Raw genomic sequence first — 17,125 nt, 5'->3', positions numbered from 1 at the left:
GAGAATAAATCGTCCGAGATGTACTTGAGCTGCCTGGACGTGATTCTCGGAACATGTGAAGGGTCCTCAGCGTTCGGCCTTCCCATGGCTCTGTGTGAGTAAGAGGTGCGTGCTTTGAAATCTTTAAGCGTCCTGGCAGTATGTTTCTTCTGAGGCAGAGAGCTTCCTGCTGGGTCACGGAGCCTGGTGGCTTGGGGACTGGTGAAGGGGCATAGGCAGTTCAACAGAGCGTGGATAGATATTCAAGGCCTCCGTTCTCTCCGCGTTCCTGGAGTGGCAGCGGGAGGGGGTGGCCGATGGTGGGAGGCAGCGGTGCGATGGTGGGAGGAGAAGCGATGCCGCGTCCTTGCGGACTGAAAAGCTAAGTTGTTTGTTTGTTTTTTCCCCTCTGCTGTGTTCGGTAGTGAGCGATAAGAAGTCAACCCTCCCGGTGTCCTCCCGTCTGGGGATGGAACGGAAACGAGAACAGCGAGCTCGGGAGCTTGGTCGAAGCGAGGCGAGAACCGTCCGGCTGGGAGCGGAGCAGCCATCGCTGACAGGGAGATAAGTGTCGGGTTTGGAAATCTCTCGGCTTACGGCGCACTCGGGTCTAGGAAGGGAAGTCAGGTTTGCTTAGACAGCGAGTCCGAGCGGAGGTTCGCGAGGTGATTCCTTGGTAGTGGGAGAAACAGGGCTTCCGTTTGTCAGGGGTGCTGATTTCTCTGGAACACGGTGTCCTTCTCAGCAGACGCTTGGCTCGAGGAGGAAGACGCAAGGCGGTAAGGTTTCCGTCTGCCTCTCATGTGTTTCTCTCTTGTTGCTCTCTCGTATTGGCCAATACGTTCTGTCTGTCTGTTTCTGTCTGTGTCTTTGTCCTTGCTCTGCTTCTGCCGTGTCCTTGTATAGCTCACGTGCAGGCATTCCAGGTGAGCATCTCCACGGGTTAAGGGCTCAGGAGCCAACGGGAATTCTGCAGGTTCGCAAGTCGCGCAAGGGAGAGCGGTGGCGCGTCATGGCTGACTGACTCAGTGTTCTTGTAGAGGGCCCTATACATAGGCGAGGGGCGGGGGGGAAGGGCTAAAGGATAGAATTCCCACAGCCACAGACCTTAGTGAGTGAGAGGTCTCTTCAGTCACGCCGCTCTCGGATCTCGCTGCAGGGAGGGATTCTGGTGCCGCTCTCGGGTCGTGCAGCTTGGGGGTGTCTCTAGCGCTGCTCTCGGGTCTCGCTGCTGGGGGGGAGGGGTCTTTGGGGCCACTCTCAGGTCGTGCTGCTGGGAGGGAGTCTGGCGCCTCTCTCGGGTTATGCTGCTGCGGGGAATCTCTGGTGCCGCTCTCGAGTCGCGCTACTGGGGGGGGTCTCTGGCGCCTCCTTGGGATCATGCTGCTGGGGGGGTCTCTGGCTTCGCTCTCCGGTCGTGCTGCTGGGGGTGGGGTCTCTGTCTCCACTCTCGGGTCGCGCTGCTGGGGGGAGGTCTCTGGCGCCGCTCTCGGGTCGCACTACTGGGGGTGGTCTCTGGAGCCTCCCTCCGGTCATGCTGCAGACGGGGGGTGTCACTGGCCCCGCTATCAGGTGATGCTGCTGCGGGGGGTCTCTGGCACCTCTCTCGGGTTTTGCTGCTGGGTGGGTGTCTGGGGCCGCTCTCGGGTGATGCTGTTCGGGGAGGTCTCTGGCGCCGCTCTCCGGTAGCGGTGCTGGGGGTGGGGTTTCTGTCTCCACTCTCGGGTAATGCTTCTGGGGGGGTCTCCGGCGCCGGTCTCGGGTCGCGCTCCTTGGGGGTGGGGTCTCTGTCGCCACTTTCATCTCATGCTGCTGGGGGGGGTCTCTGGCGCCACTCTCGGGTGATGCTGCTGGGGGGGGCCTCTGGCTCCCATCTCAGGTTGTGCTGCTGGGGGGGGGGGGAGATCTCTGTCGCCGTTCTCTGGTGATGCTGCTGGGGGGAGGGTCTCTGGCGCCACTCTTGGGTCGCACTGCTGGGGGCGGGTCTGTGGTGCCGCTCTCGGGTCTTGCTGCTGGGGGGGGTCTCTGGCACCGTTTTCGGGTCACTCTGCTGGGGGAGGTCTCTGGCTTCGCTCTCGGGTCACGCTGCTGGGGAGGGTCTCTGGCGCCGCCCTCGGGACTTGCTGCTGGGGGGGTCTCTGGCGCCGCCCTCGGGTCGCAATGCCGGGGGGGTTCTTTCGCGCTGCTCTCGGGTTTTGCTGCTGGGGGGGGGGTCTCTTGTTTCGCTCTCGGGTCATGCTGCTGGGGGGGGGGACTTTGCAAGCGGGGCCGGGTACTAAAGGCACCAAGCAGCTGGCGGAATCACTGAGAACAAGGGTCATGGGGTCGGGGGTTGGTTGAGACTCTTTGGACCAGAGGCAGGGGGTCCAGGCTGCCAAATGTGTCGCGGAGAACCTCCATCTATCGGACGCGGCTTCCTCTCCGCGCTTGCAGAACCGAGCAGCTAAAAGTGTTAGAAGCCAAATCAGAGCGGCTCATGTGTGTGTTAGAAACGGCTACGGGGAGCCAATTGCACTGGCACCTGACGCCTTCTTCAGCCCTTTGTTGCTGCATTCTCAGGCTGGCACCTCTCACAACCATTCATTCATCGTCCAAGCACTCTCTCTCTTATGTACATTCCCTAATTAATGTTTCCCATACAGTATTTTGCATAATAATACAAGAGTTGTAGTTACAAAAAGTTACAAAAGTTTCTGGGTGGCATTTCTTAAAACATTCTCTCTCTGAGCGCTGAGTTAGTTACTGTTATAGTTACAATGCTTCACTTTGCGATTAGGGTTAAGTGCTTCACAATGCTTTGAAGAGAACGGTTGTCAATTGTGTAACAGTAAGTTTGAGCGTGCCCTGGCGCACAGCGAGGGGAGCTGTTTCTGGCTACATAGTAGTATATTTTTAACAGTTTGAAGTTACATGACCTAATATTACATTCCTAACCAATTATATTCTAGAGGGGCAAAAATGTTTAGATTTATAATTAAACAATCCTAACAAATAATAATAATAATAATAATTATAAATCTAAACACTTCTCAAGCTTGATAACACTAAATCTAAACACTTTCACAAGAATAAATCTAAACACTTCTATGCTTCTTCTACTTAACAAACTTCTCCTCCTTAGACTTTTAGTTGTGGGGAACAAATTCTGGGGAGTCACTTCCACTTGGGGAATCCTGTTTCATACTTGACTCTGTTATCCCTACACTAAGGCTGGCCGAGAGACTGTCCCGGACTGATCGTAACAGACTGTTCTGTCCGCGAATGGGCTGAGAGTAAAGGGCGTGTTCGGAATCTGTGGCGCCCAATCTGAGGCTGTCCGAGGTGACTCTTAACGGACTGCTCCGTGCGCCAATGGGCGGTGACTCAAGGCGTGTTCTGGGGCTGCTGGCGGCCAATAGGTTGTCCGGGGTGGATTATAACAGACTCTTCTGTCCGCGAATGGGCTGTGACTAAGGGGCGTGTTCTGAATCAGAGGCACCCAATAGGCTGACCCGGCTGCATCTTAACGGACAGCTCTGTCTGCGAATGCGGTGTGACTAGGGGGACTGACCTGCCACTGCTCTCGACCAATAGGCTGTCCGGGGTGGATCCTAATGGGCTGCTCTGTCCTGGAATTGTCTGTGACTTAGGGGTGGTTCCTGGCTGTGTGCCAGCCAATGGGCTTTCGGAAGACAGCCTTGGCGGAGGATAGTGTCGCCCAATGGGCTGTCAGCAAAGGGGATCCTGCCTCTGGTTCGGCCAATGGGCTGCCGCAGGGGGGCGTTGTCTGACTGGGCGGCCGGCGCCGCCATGACAGGAAGGTCCGAGGAGCGCGCGGGGGCGCGAGCGAATCCTGGGTCCGAGTGCGAAGCTCCCCGCCCCCAGCCCGCCCCTTGTTGGTGTCTGGCCCGGGGGAGGAGGGGGCGCGAGGGAAGGTGGGGGAGCGGGCTGGGGGTGGGGTGTCTGGACAGGGGTGAGGTGTAGGAGCAGGCTGGGTGTGAGGGGCCGGGGGGGGCGCTTGGCACTGGGGGGGCAGGAGGGGGTGAGGGGCCGGGGGGGTGCTCGGCACTGGGGGGGCAGGAGGGGGTGAGGGGCCGGGGGGGTGCTCGGCACTGGGGGGGCAGGAGGGAGGGGGAGGGGCCGGGGGGGGCCTTGGCACTGGGGGGGGCAGGAGGGGACAGGGCGCGGGAGAGCGCAGGCGCGGGCGGCGCTGGCTGGGCGGGAAACTCCCGGGACGCTCGCGCTGACGAGGCGGGCGGGAAAACGCTGCGGGGGGCGCTGAGGGGCGGAGCCTGGGGGCCGGGGCGGGAGCTGGCAGTGACGTGGAGCCCTCCCCCCCCGCCTGCTTCTCTCCGGGCCCCAGGCTGGACATCGGCGGGGCGGCCCCTGGCGGAGGTGGGGGGGCGATTTCTGCCCCCCCCCCCCCGGCGCTGCAGCCTCCCCGGGGAGCAGCGCCCCTGTGACCCCCCCCACGTGGTGCCGGGGGAACGGGGCTGTGGCCCCCCCTTTGGGGCGCGGGAGCTGACTCGGGCTCCAGTCACGTGGGTGTCTCGGGGAGGGGGGGCTGCGGGCCACCGGGGCGCGGGAGTGTCACGTGCCCCCTCCCCCCGCCGGGGAGCCGCGCGCCCTCGAGGGGTGGTTCCCGCGGGCGGGGCACGCACAGAACGTGTCCCGCACGCGGGGGGGCGGGGCGGCCTGAGCCCTGCTCCCCGCGCTGCTCGCTGCCTGGGGGCGGGGCCGGGTGCCCGCTGAATCCCCCCTGTGCCCGGGGGGGGGGGGGCAGTTCGGCGGGGGGCGATGCTCTGGCCCTGGCTGCCCGCAGTGCTGCCCAGTGCCCGGCTGTGCCTCCTGCAGAGGCCGAGAGCGTCCTGGGTGGGGGGCGTGTGGGGAGAGGGGGGGAGTGGCTGAGAATTGGGGGGCAAACTTAGGGGCTGCACGGGGCGGGGAGGAGTTTGGTGAGGGGGGATCATACTGCATGGGGCGGAGAGGAGTTTGGGGGGAAGCAGACTGCACGGGGCGGGGAGGAGTTTGGTGAGGGGGGATCAGACTGCATGGCGCGTAGAGGAGTTAGGGGGGTAGGGGATCAGACTGCAGGGGGCGGAGAGGAGTTTCGTGGGGGGTAGGAGATCAGACTGCACGGGGGGAGGAGGAGTTTGGGGGGGGATCAGACTGCACGGGGCGGGGAGGAGTTGGGGGGGGATCAGACTGCACGGGGCGGGGAGGAGTTGGGGGGGGATCAGACTGCACGGGGCGGGGAGGAGTTTGGGGGGGATCAGACTGCATGGGGCGGGGAGGAGTTTAGGGGGATCAGACTGCACGGGGCGGACAGGAGTTTTGGGGAGCGATCAGACTGCACGGGGCGGAGGGGAGTGTGGGGGGGATCAGACTGCACGGGGGGAGAGGAGTTTGGGGGGGATCAGACTGCACGGAGCGGGGAGGAGTTTGGGGGGATCAGACTGCACGGGGGGGAGGATCAGACTGCACGGAGCGGGGAGGAGTTTGGGGGGGATCAGACTGCACGGGGCAGGGAGGAGCTTTGGGGGGGATCAGACTGCACGGGGCGGAGGGGAGTGTGGGGGGGATCAGACTGCACGGGGGGGAGAGGAGTTTGGGGGGGATCAGACTGCACGGAGCGGGGAGGAGTTTGGGGGGGGATCAGACTGAACGGGGCGGGGAGGAGTTTTGGGGGAGATCAGACTGCACGGGGCGGGGAGGAGTTTGGGGGGATCGGACTGCACGGGGCGGGGAAGAGTTTGGGGGGATCGGACTGCACGGGGCGGGGAAGAGTTTGGGGGGGATCAGACTGCACGGGGCGGAGAGGAGTTTGGTGAGGGGGAATCATACTGCATGGGGCGGAGAGGAGTTTGGGGGGAAGCAGACTGCACGGGGCGGGGAGGAGTTTGGTGAGGGGGGATCAGACTGCATGGGGCGGAGAGGAGTTTGGTGAGGGGGAATCATACTGCATGGGGCGGAGAGGAGTTTGGGGGGAAGCAGACTGCACGGGGCGGGGAGGAGTTTAGGGGGGGATCAGACTGCACGGGGGGAGAGGAGTTTGGGGGGGATCAGACTGCACGGAGCGGGGAGGAGTTTGGGGGGATCAGACTGCACGGGGCAGGGAGGAGCTTTGGGGGGGATCAGACTGCACGGGGCGGACAGGAGTTTGGGGGGGCGATCAGACTGCACGGGGCGGAGGGGAGTGTGGGGGGGATCAGACTGCACGGGGGGGAGAGGAGTTTGGGGGGGATCAGACTGCACGGAGCGGGGAGGAGTTTGGGGGGGATCAGACTGCACGGGGCGGGGAGGAGTTTTGGGGGAGATCGGACTGCACGGGGCGGGGAGGAGTTTGGGGGGGATCGGACTGCACGGAGGGAGAGGAGTTTGGGGGGATCGGACTGCACGGGGCGGGGAAGAGTTTGGGGGGATCGGACTGCATGGGGCGGGGAGGAGTTTGGGGGGGATCAGACTGCACGGGGGGAGAGGAGTTTGGGGGGATCAGATTGCACGGGGGGGAGGAGTTTGGGGGGATCAGACTGCACGGGGGGAGAGGAGTTTGGGGGGGATCGGACTGCACGGGGCGGGGAAGAGTTTGGGGGGATCGGACTGCACGGGGCGGGGAGGAGTTTGGGGGGGATCGGACTGCACGGGGGGAGAGGAGTTTGGGGGGATCAGACTGCACGGGGGGAGAGGAGTTTGGGGGGGATCGGACTGCACGGGGGGGAAGAGTTTGGGGGGATCGGACTGCACGGGGCGGGGAGGAGTTTGGGGGGATCAGACTGCACGGAGCGGGGAGGAGTTTGGGGGGGGATCAGACTGCACGGGGGGGAGGATCAGACTGCACGGGGGGGAGGAGTTTGGAGGGGGATCAGACTGCACGGGGCGGGGAGGAGTTTGGGGGGGATCGGACTGCACGGGGCGGGGAGGTGTTTGGGGGGGATCGGACTGCACGGGGCGGGGAGGTGTTTGGGGGGGATCGGACTGCACGGGGCGGGGAAGAGTTTGGGGGGATCGGACTGCACGGGGCGGGGAGGAGTTTGGGGGGATCAGACTGCACGGGGGGAGAGGAGTTTGGGGGGATCAGACTGCACGGGGGGGAGGATCAGAGTGCACGGGGCGGAGGGGAAGTTTGGGGGGATCAGACTGCACGGGGGGGAGGAGTTTGAGGGGGGATCAGACTGCACGGGGCGGGGAGGAGTTTGGGGGGATCAGACTGCACGGGGTGGGGAGGAGTTTGGGGGGGAAGGGTTGCCGCGGAGTCTCCTCTCCCGAGTGGGGGCGGGGCATCAGCTGCGGACGCTGCCGTCTCTGAGGCAGGAGCCCCGCCCAGCAATGGGGAGGGGCGGGATGAGGGGGAGTAGGGAAAGTAGCCGCAGTGGCTTGTGGGAAACTGAGTGCCCCTGTCCGCAGCTCCCATCGGCCATTGCAGGGCCAGGGCAGGCCCGGCGCTGTTCGGTTGGGCGGGTGCAGCGGAAGTGACATCACAACGGGGCATTGACCAGGGAGCGACGCGGTTGGTCCCGCGCTCGTGTCACTCCAAGTGTTAGCGACGCATCCTGGGACTTGTAGTTCTCATAGTGCGGCCTCCCGGGGCACGTCGCAGCGCGCCCCGCCCCTATCATAGCCCCGCCCCCCGGCATAGCCCCGCCCAGCGTGTTCTTAGTTCGGAATGGGGCATTTCTACCCTAAGAACAATCTTTTTTATTCGGAAATAACGGCCCTTAGCAGAGCAACAGTGACACTCGGTAGTCACCGGCGGTAATGCACGTGTAATTCCGTAGCGCCTCCACAGTGCCGCTCGGTGGTCATTGCCGGTAATGCACGTGTAATTCCGAAGCGCCTCCACAGTGCCGCTCGGTGGTCATTGCCGGTAATGCACGTGTAATTCCGAAGCGCCTCCACAGTGCCGCTCGGTGGTCATTGCGGGTAATGCACGTGTAATTCCATCGCCCCCAGCTGCTGTCCCTGCTCTGCACGCCACGTGGCCCCAGTCTTGCCCTTTGACAGCAGGCAAAGTAAGAAGCTCATTATTTCCAGGCTCCGCGCAGCCCTCTCCCCTCCTGCCCCCGGCCCCCTCATCCCACACACCAGGCTCCGCGCAGCCCTCTCCCCTCCTGCCCATGGCCCCCTCATCCCGCACTCCAGGCTCCGCACAGCCCTCTCCCCTCCTGCCCCCGGCCCCCTCATCCCGCACTCCAGGCTCCGCACAGCCCTCTCCCCTCCTGCCCATGGCCCCCTCATCCCGCACTCCAGGCTCCGCGCAGCCCCCTCCCCTCCTGCTTCCTCACCCCAGCCTGCACCCCGTCCATACTCTTATCCCGGGGCCCTTCCTCTCCCCAGCCTGCACCCCCGTCCATATGCTTATCCCGGGGCCCTTCCTCCCCCCAGCCTGCACCCCCATCCATATTCTTATCCCGGGGCCCTTCCTCACTCCAGTCTGCACGCCCATTCATGGGAGCCATCAGTCCACCTTTTCCCTGCACCACATTCAGTAAAGTGTCTGATCAGGGTATGAGAGCAGCCCTGAGCCTTTGTCTCCACTCAGCAGGTTGCACCACACAGGATATGTGGATGGTCCTGGGCTTTGTACAGCACTCCAGACTGACCCCTGGACACGGCTTCTGGGTCCTAGCCCTTTGCTGTCACTCCTGCCCGAGGGCTTTGCTGGCTCCAGACTGGGTAACAGCTGGGAAACTGGCTGGGCAGTGGGCTGAGAAGATACCGTCCGAGATGGACTTGAGCTGCCTGGACGTGATTCTCGGAACACGTGAAGGGTCCTCAGCGTTCGGCCTTCCCATGGCTCTGTGTGAGTAAGAGGTGCGTGCTTTGAAATCTTCAAGCGTCCTGGCAGTATGTTTCTTCTGAGGCAGAGAGCTTCCTGCTGGGGCACGGAGCCTGGTGGCTTGGGGACTGGTGAAGGGGCAGTAGGCGGTTCAACAGTGCGTGGATAGATATTCAAGGCCTCCGTTCTCTCCGAGTTCCTGGAGTGGCAGCGGGAGGGGGTGGCCGATGGTGGGAGGAGAAGCGATGCCGCGTCCTTGCGGACTGAAAAGCTAAGTTGTTTGTTTGTTTTTTCCCCTCAGCTGTGTTCGGTAGCGAGCGATAAGAAGTCAACCCTCCCGGTGTCCTCCCGTCTGGGGATGGAACGGAAAAGAGAACGGCGAGCTTGGGAGCTTGGTCGAAGCGAGGCGAGAACCGTCCTGCTGGGAGCGGAGCAGCCATCGCTGACCGGGAGATAAGTGTCGGGTCTGGAAATCTCTCGGCTTACGGCCCACTCGGGTCTAGGAAGGGAAGTCACGTTTGCTTAGACAGCGAGTCCGAGCGGAGGTTCCCGAGGTGCTTACTTGGTAGTGGGAGAAACAGGGCTCCCGTTTGTCAGGGGTGCTGGTTTCTCTGGAACACGGTGTCCTTCTCAGCAGACGCTTGGCTCGAGGAGGAAGACGCAAGGTGGTAAGGTTTCTGGCTGCCTCGCATGTGTTTCTCTCTTGTTGCTCTCTCGTATTGGCCAATACGTCCTGTCTGTCTGTTTCTGTCTGTGTCTTTGTCCTTGCTCTGCTTCTGCCGTGTCCTTGTACAGCACACTTGCAGGCATTCCAGGTGAGCATCTCCAAGGGTTAAGGGCTCAGGAGCCAACGGGAATTCAGCAGGTTCGCAAGTCGCGCAAGGGAGAGCGGTGGTGCGTCATGGCTGAATGACTCGGTGTTCTTGTAGAGGACCCGATACATAGGCGAGAGGGGGGGAAAGGGCTAAAGGATAGAATTCCCACAGCCACAGACTTTAGTGAGTGAGAGCTAACGCTGGGCTTTTTTGGCCACCCTTGCAGAGGAATCAGTGCGTGGCCGTGGGCGGAGAATAAATCGTCCGAGATGTACTTGAGCTGCCTGGACGTGATTCTCGGAACATGTGAAGGGTCCTCAGCGTTCGGCCTTCCCATGGCTCTGTGTGAGTAAGAGGTGCGTGCTTTGAAATCTTTAAGCGTCCTGGCAGTATGTTTCTTCTGAGGCAGAGAGCTTCCTGCTGGGTCACGGAGCCTGGTGGCTTGGGGACTGGTGAAGGGGCATAGGCAGTTCAACAGAGCGTGGATAGATATTCAAGGCCTCCGTTCTCTCCGCGTTCCTGGAGTGGCAGCGGGAGGGGGTGGCCGATGGTGGGAGGCAGCGGTGCGATGGTGGGAGGAGAAGCGATGCCGCGTCCTTGCGGACTGAAAAGCTAAGTTGTTTGTTTGTTTTTTCCCCTCTGCTGTGTTCGGTAGTGAGCGATAAGAAGTCAACCCTCCCGGTGTCCTCCCGTCTGGGGATGGAACGGAAACGAGAACAGCGAGCTCGGGAGCTTGGTCGAAGCGAGGCGAGAACCGTCCGGCTGGGAGCGGAGCAGCCATCGCTGACAGGGAGATAAGTGTCGGGTTTGGAAATCTCTCGGCTTACGGCGCACTCGGGTCTAGGAAGGGAAGTCAGGTTTGCTTAGACAGCGAGTCCGAGCGGAGGTTCGCGAGGTGATTCCTTGGTAGTGGGAGAAACAGGGCTTCCGTTTGTCAGGGGTGCTGATTTCTCTGGAACACGGTGTCCTTCTCAGCAGACGCTTGGCTCGAGGAGGAAGACGCAAGGCGGTAAGGTTTCCGTCTGCCTCTCATGTGTTTCTCTCTTGTTGCTCTCTCGTATTGGCCAATACGTTCTGTCTGTCTGTTTCTGTCTGTGTCTTTGTCCTTGCTCTGCTTCTGCCGTGTCCTTGTATAGCTCACGTGCAGGCATTCCAGGTGAGCATCTCCACGGGTTAAGGGCTCAGGAGCCAACGGGAATTCTGCAGGTACGCTAGTCGCGCAAGGGAGAGCGGTGGCGCGTCATGGCTGACTGACTCAGTGTTCTTGTAGAGGGCCCTATACATAGGCGAGGGGCGGGGGGGAAGGGCTAAAGGATAGAATTCCCACAGCCACAGACCTTAGTGAGTGAGAGGTCTCTTCAGTCACGCCGCTCTCGGATCTCGCTGCAGGGAGGGATTCTGGTGCCGCTCTCGGGTCGTGCAGCTTGGGGGTGTCTCTAGCGCTGCTCTCGGGTCTCGCTGCTGGGGGGGAGGGGTCTTTGGGGCCACTCTCAGGTCGTGCTGCTGGGAGGGAGTCTGGCGCCTCTCTCGGGTTATGCTGCTGCGGGGAATCTCTGGTGCCGCTCTCGAGTCGCGCTACTGGGGGGGGTCTCTGGCGCCTCCTTGGGATCATGCTGCTGGGGGGGTCTCTGGCTTCGCTCTCCGGTCGTGCTGCTGGGGGGGGGTCTCTGTTACCGCTTTCGGGTCGCGCTGTTGGGGGGGTCTCTGGTGCCGCTCTCGGTAGTGGTGCTGGGGGTGGGGTCTCTGTCTCCACTCTCGGGTCGCGCTGCTGGGGGGAGGTCTCTGGCGCCGCTCTCGGGTCGCACTACTGGGGGTGGTGTCTGGAGCCTCCCTCCGGTCATGCTGCAGACGGGGGGTGTCACTGGCCCCGCTATCAGGTGATGCTGCTGCGGGGGGTCTCTGGCACCTCTCTCGGGTTTTGCTGCTGGGTGGGTGTCTGGGGCCGCTCTCGGGTGATGCTGTTCGGGGAGGTCTCTGGCGCCGCTCTCCGGTAGCGGTGCTGGGGGTGGGGTTTCTGTCTCCACTCTCGGGTAATGCTTCTGGGGGGGTCTCCGGCGCCGGTCTCGGGTCGCGCTCCTTGGGGGTGGGGTCTCTGTCGCCACTTTCATCTCATGCTGCTGGGGGGGGTCTCTGGCGCCACTCTCGGGTGATGCTGCTGGGGGGGGCCTCTGGCTCCCATCTCAGGTTGTGCTGCTGGGGGGGGGGGAGATCTCTGTCGCCGTTCTCTGGTGATGCTGCTGGGGGGAGGGTCTCTGGCGCCACTCTTGGGTCGCACTGCTGGGGGCGGGTCTGTGGTGCCGCTCTCGGGTCTTGCTGCTGGGGGGGGTCTCTGGCACCGTTTTCGGGTCACTCTGCTGGGGGAGGTCTCTGGCTTCGCTCTCGGGTCACGCTGCTGGGGAGGGTCTCTGGCGCCGCCCTCGGGACTTGCTGCTGGGGGGGGTCTCTGGCGCCGCCCTCGGGTCGCAATGCCGGGGGGGTTCTTTCGCGCTGCTCTCGGGTTTTGCTGCTGGGGGGGGGGTCTCTTGTTTCGCTCTCGGGTCATGCTGCTGGGGGGGGGGACTTTGCAAGCGGGGCCGGGTACTAAAGGCACCAAGCAGCTGGCGGAATCACTGAGAACAAGGGTCATGGGGTCGGGGGTTGGTTGAGACTCTTTGGACCAGAGGCAGGGGGTCCAGGCTGCCAAATGTGTCGCGGAGAACCTCCATCTATCGGACGCGGCTTCCTCTCCGCGCTTGCAGAACCGAGCAGCTAAAAGTGTTAGAAGCCAAATCAGAGCGGCTCATGTGTGTGTTAGAAACGGCTACGGGGAGCCAATTGCACTGGCACCTGACGCCTTCTTCAGCCCTTTGTTGCTGCATTCTCAGGCTGGCACCTCTCACAACCATTCATTCATCGTCCAAGCACTCTCTCTCTTATGTACATTCCCTAATTAATGTTTCCCATACAGTATTTTGCATAATAATACAAGAGTTGTAGTTACAAAAAGTTACAAAAGTTTCTGGGTGGCATTTCTTAAAACATTCTCTCTCTGAGCGCTGAGTTAGTTACTGTTATAGTTACAATGCTTCACTTTGCGATTAGGGTTAAGTGCTTCACAATGCTTTGAAGAGAACGGTTGTCAATTGTGTAACAGTAAGTTTGAGCGTGCCCTGGCGCACAGCGAGGGGAGCTGTTTCTGGCTACATAGTAGTATATTTTTAACAGTTTGAAGTTACATGACCTAATATTACATTCCTAACCAATTATATTCTAGAGGGGCAAAAATGTTTAGATTTATAATTAAACAATCCTAACAAATAATAATAATAATAATAATTATAAATCTAAACACTTCTCAAGCTTGATAACACTAAATCTAAACACTTTCACAAGAATAAATCTAAACACTTCTATGCTTCTTCTACTTAACAAACTTCTCCTCCTTAGACTTTTAGTTGTGGGGAACAAATTCTGGGGAGTCACTTCCACTTGGGGAATCCTGTTTCATACTTGACTATGTTATCCCTACACTAAGGCTGGCCGAGAGACTGTCCCGGACTGATCGTAACAGACTGTTCTGTCCGCGAATGGGCTGAGAGTAAAGGGCGTGTTCGGAATCTGTGGCGCCCAATCTGAGGCTGTCCGAGGTGACTCTTAACGGACTGCTCCGTGCGCCAATGGGCGGTGACTCAAGGCGTGTTCTGGGGCTGCTGGCGGCCAATAGGTTGTCCGGGGTGGATTATAACAGACTCTTCTGTCCGCGAATGGGCTGTGACTAAGGGGCGTGTTCTGAATCAGAGGCACCCAATAGGCTGACCCGGCTGCATCTTAACGGACAGCTCTGTCTGCGAATGCGGTGTGACTAGGGGGACTGACCTGCCACTGCTCTCGACCAATAGGCTGTCCGGGGTGGATCTTAATGGGCTGCTCTGTCCTGGAATTGTCTGTGACTTAGGGGTGGTTCCTGGCTGTGTGCCAGCCAATGGGCTTTCGGAAGACAGCCTTGGCGGAGGATAGTGTCGCCCAATGGGCTGTCAGCAAAGGGGATCCTGCCTCTGGTTCGGCCAATGGGCTGCCGCAGGGCGGCGTTGTCTGACTGGGCGGCCGGCGCCGCCATGACAGGAAGGTCCGAGGAGCGCGCGGGGGCGCGAGCGAATCCTGGGTCCGAGTGCGAAGCTCCCCGCCCCCAGCCCGCCCCTTGTTGGTGTCTGGCCCGGGGGAGGAGGGGGCGCGAGGGAAGGTGGGGGAGCGGGCTGGGGGTGGGGTGTCTGGACAGGGGTGAGGTGTAGGAGCAGGCTGGGTGTGAGGGGCCGGGGGGGGCGCTTGGCACTGGGGGGGCAGGAGGGGGTGAGGGGCCGGGGGGGGGTGCTCGGCACTGGGGGGGCAGGAGGGGGTGAGGGGCTGGGGGGGCAGGAGGGAGGGGGAGGGGCCGGGGGGGGCCTTGGCACTGGGGGGGGCAGGAGGGGACAGGGCGCGGGAGAGCGCAGGCGCGGGCGGCGCTGGCTGGGCGGGAAACTCCCGGGACGCTCGCGCTGACGAGGCGGGCGGGAAAACGCTGCGGGGGGCGCTGAGGGGCGGAGCCTGGGGGGCGGGGCGGGAGCTGGCAGTGACGTAGAGCGCCCCCCCCCCCCGCCTGCTTCTCTCCGGGCCCCAGGCTGGACATCGGCGGGGCGGCCCCTGGCGGAGGTGGGGGGGCGATTTCTGCCCCCCCCCCCCCCCGGCGCTGCAGCCTCCCCGGGGAGCAGCGCCCCTGTGACCCCCCCCACGTGGTGCCGGGGGAACGGGGCTGTGGCCCCCCCTTTGGGGCGCGGGAGCTGACTCGGGCTCCAGTCACGTGGGTGTCTCGGGGAGGGGGGGCTGCGGGCCACCGGGGCGCGGGAGTGTCACGTGCCCCCTCCCCCCGCCGGGGAGCCGCGCGCCCTCGAGGGGTGGTTCCCGCGGGCGGGGCACGCACAGAACGTGTCCCGCACGCGGGGGGGCGGGGCGGCCTGAGCCCTGCTCCCCGCGCTGCTCGCTGCCTGGGGGCGGGGCCGGGTGCCCGCTGAATCCCCCCTGTGCCCGGGGGGGGGGGCAGTTCGGCGGGGGGCGATGCTCTGGCCCTGGCTGCCCGCAGTGCTGCCCAGTGCCCGGCTGTGCCTCCTGCAGAGGCCGAGAGCGTCCTGGGTGGGGGGCGTGTGGGGAGAGGGGGGGAGTGGCTGAGAATTGGGGGGCAAACTTAGGGGCTGCACGGGGCGGGGAGGAGTTTGGTGAGGGGGGATCATACTGCATGGGGCGGAGAGGAGTTTGGGGGGAAGCAGACTGCACGGGGCGGGGAGGAGTTTGGTGAGGGGGGATCAGACTGCATGGCGCGGAGAGGAGTTAGGGGGGTAGGGGATCAGACTGCAGGGGGCGGAGAGGAGTTTCGTGGGGGGTAGGAGATCAGACTGCACGGGGGGAGGAGGAGTTTGGGGGGGGATCAGACTGCACGGGGCGGGGAGGAGTTGGGGGGGGATCAGACTGCACGGGGCGGGGAGGAGTTGGGGGGGGATCAGACTGCACGGGGGGAGGAGTTTGGGGGGGATCAGACTGCACGGGGGTGAGGAGTTTGGGGGGATCAGACTGCACGGGGCGGGGAGGAGTTTGGTGAGGGGGGATCAGACTGCATGGCGCGGAGAGGAGTTAGGGGGGTAGGGGATCAGACTGCAGGGGGCGGAGAGGAGTTTCGTGGGGGGTAGGAGATCAGACTGCACGGGGGGAGGAGGAGTTTGGGGGGGGATCAGACTGCACGGGGCGGGGAGGAGTTGGGGGGGGATCAGACTGCACGGGGCGGGGAGGAGTTGGGGGGGGATCAGACTGCACGGGGCGGGGAGGAGTTGGGGGGGGATCAGACTGCACGGGGGGAGGAGTTTGGGGGGGATCAGACTGCACGGGGGTGAGGAGTTTGGGGGGATCAGACTGCACGGGGCGGGGAGGAGTTTAGGGGGATCAGACTGCACGGGGCGGACAGGAGTTTTGGGGAGCGATCAGACTGCACGGGGCGGAGGGGAGTGTGGGGGGGATCAGACTGCACGGGGGGGAGAGGAGTTTGGGGGGATCAGACTGCACGGGGGGAGAGGAGTTTGGGGGGGATCAGACTGCACGGAGCGGGGAGGAGTTTGGGGGGATCAGACTGCACGGGGGGGAGGATCAGACTGCACGGAGCGGGGAGGAGTTTGGGGGGGGATCAGACTGCACGGGGCAGGGAGGAGCTTTGGGGGGGATCAGACTGCACGGGGCGGAGGGGAGTGTGGGGGGGATCAGACTGCACGGGGGGGAGAGGAGTTTGGGGGGGATCAGACTGCACGGAGCGGGGAGGAGTTTGGGGGGGGATCAGACTGAACGGGGCGGGGAGGAGTTTTGGGGGAGATCAGACTGCACGGGGCGGGGAGGAGTTTGGGGGGATCGGACTGCACGGGGCGGGGAAGAGTTTGGGGGGATCGGACTGCACGGGGCGGGGAGGAGTTTGGGGGGGAACAGACTGCACGGGGCGGAGAGGAGTTTGGTGAGGGGGAATCATACTGCATGGGGCGGAGAGGAGTTTGGGGGGAAGCAGACTGCACGGGGCGGGGAGGAGTTTGGTGAGGGGGGATCAGACTGCATGGGGCGGAGAGGAGTTTGGTGAGGGGGAATCATACTGCATGGGGCGGAGAGGAGTTTGGGGGGAAGCAGACTGCACGGGGCGGGGAGGAGTTTAGGGGGGGATCAGACTGCACGGGGGGAGAGGAGTTTGGGGGGATCAGACTGCACGGAGCGGGGAGGAGTTTGGGGGGATCAGACTGCACGGGGCAGGGAGGAGCTTTGGGGGGGATCAGACTGCACGGGGCGGACAGGAGTTTGGGGGGGCGATCAGACTGCACGGGGCGGAGGGGAGTGTGGGGGGGATCAGACTGCACGGGGGGGAGAGGAGTTTGGGGGGGATCAGACTGCACGGAGCGGGGAGGAGTTTCGGGGGGATCAGACTGAACGGGGCGGGGAGGAGTTTTGGGGGGATCAGACTGAACGGGGCGGGGAGGAGTTTTGGGGGAGATCGGACTGCACGGGGCGGGGAGGAGTTTGGGGGGATCGGACTGCACGGGGCGGGGAAGAGTTTGGGGGGGATCGGACTGCACGGGGCGGGGAGGAGTTTGGGGGGGATCGGACTGCACGGAGGGAGAGGAGTTTGGGGGGATCGGACTGCACGGGGCGGGGAAGAGTTTGGGGGGATCGGACTGCACGGGGCGGGGAAGAGTTTTGGGGGATCGGACTGCATGGGGCGGGGAGGAGTTTGGGGGGGATCAGACTGCACGGGGGGAGAGGAGTTTGGGGGGATCAGATTGCACGGGGGGGAGGAGTTTGGGGGGATCAGACTGCACGGGGGGAGAGGAGTTTGGGGGGGATCGGACTGCACGGGGCGGGGAGGAGTTTGGGGGGGATCGGACTGCACGGGGGGAGAGGAGTTTGGGGGGATCAGATTGCACGGGGGGGAAGAGTTTGGGGGGATCGGACTGCACGGGGCGGGGAGGAGTTTGGGGGGATCAGACTGCACGGAGCGGGGAGGAGTTTGGGGGGGGATCAGACTGCACGGGGGGGAGGATCAGAC

Source organism: Pelodiscus sinensis, chromosome 11 (genome assembly GCF_052426305.1).
Source record: "Pelodiscus sinensis isolate ZL-2025 chromosome 11, ASM5242630v1, whole genome shotgun sequence".
In the NCBI taxonomy this organism is placed as follows: Eukaryota; Metazoa; Chordata; order Testudines; family Trionychidae; genus Pelodiscus; species Pelodiscus sinensis.
This window is presented reverse-complemented; position numbering follows the sequence as displayed.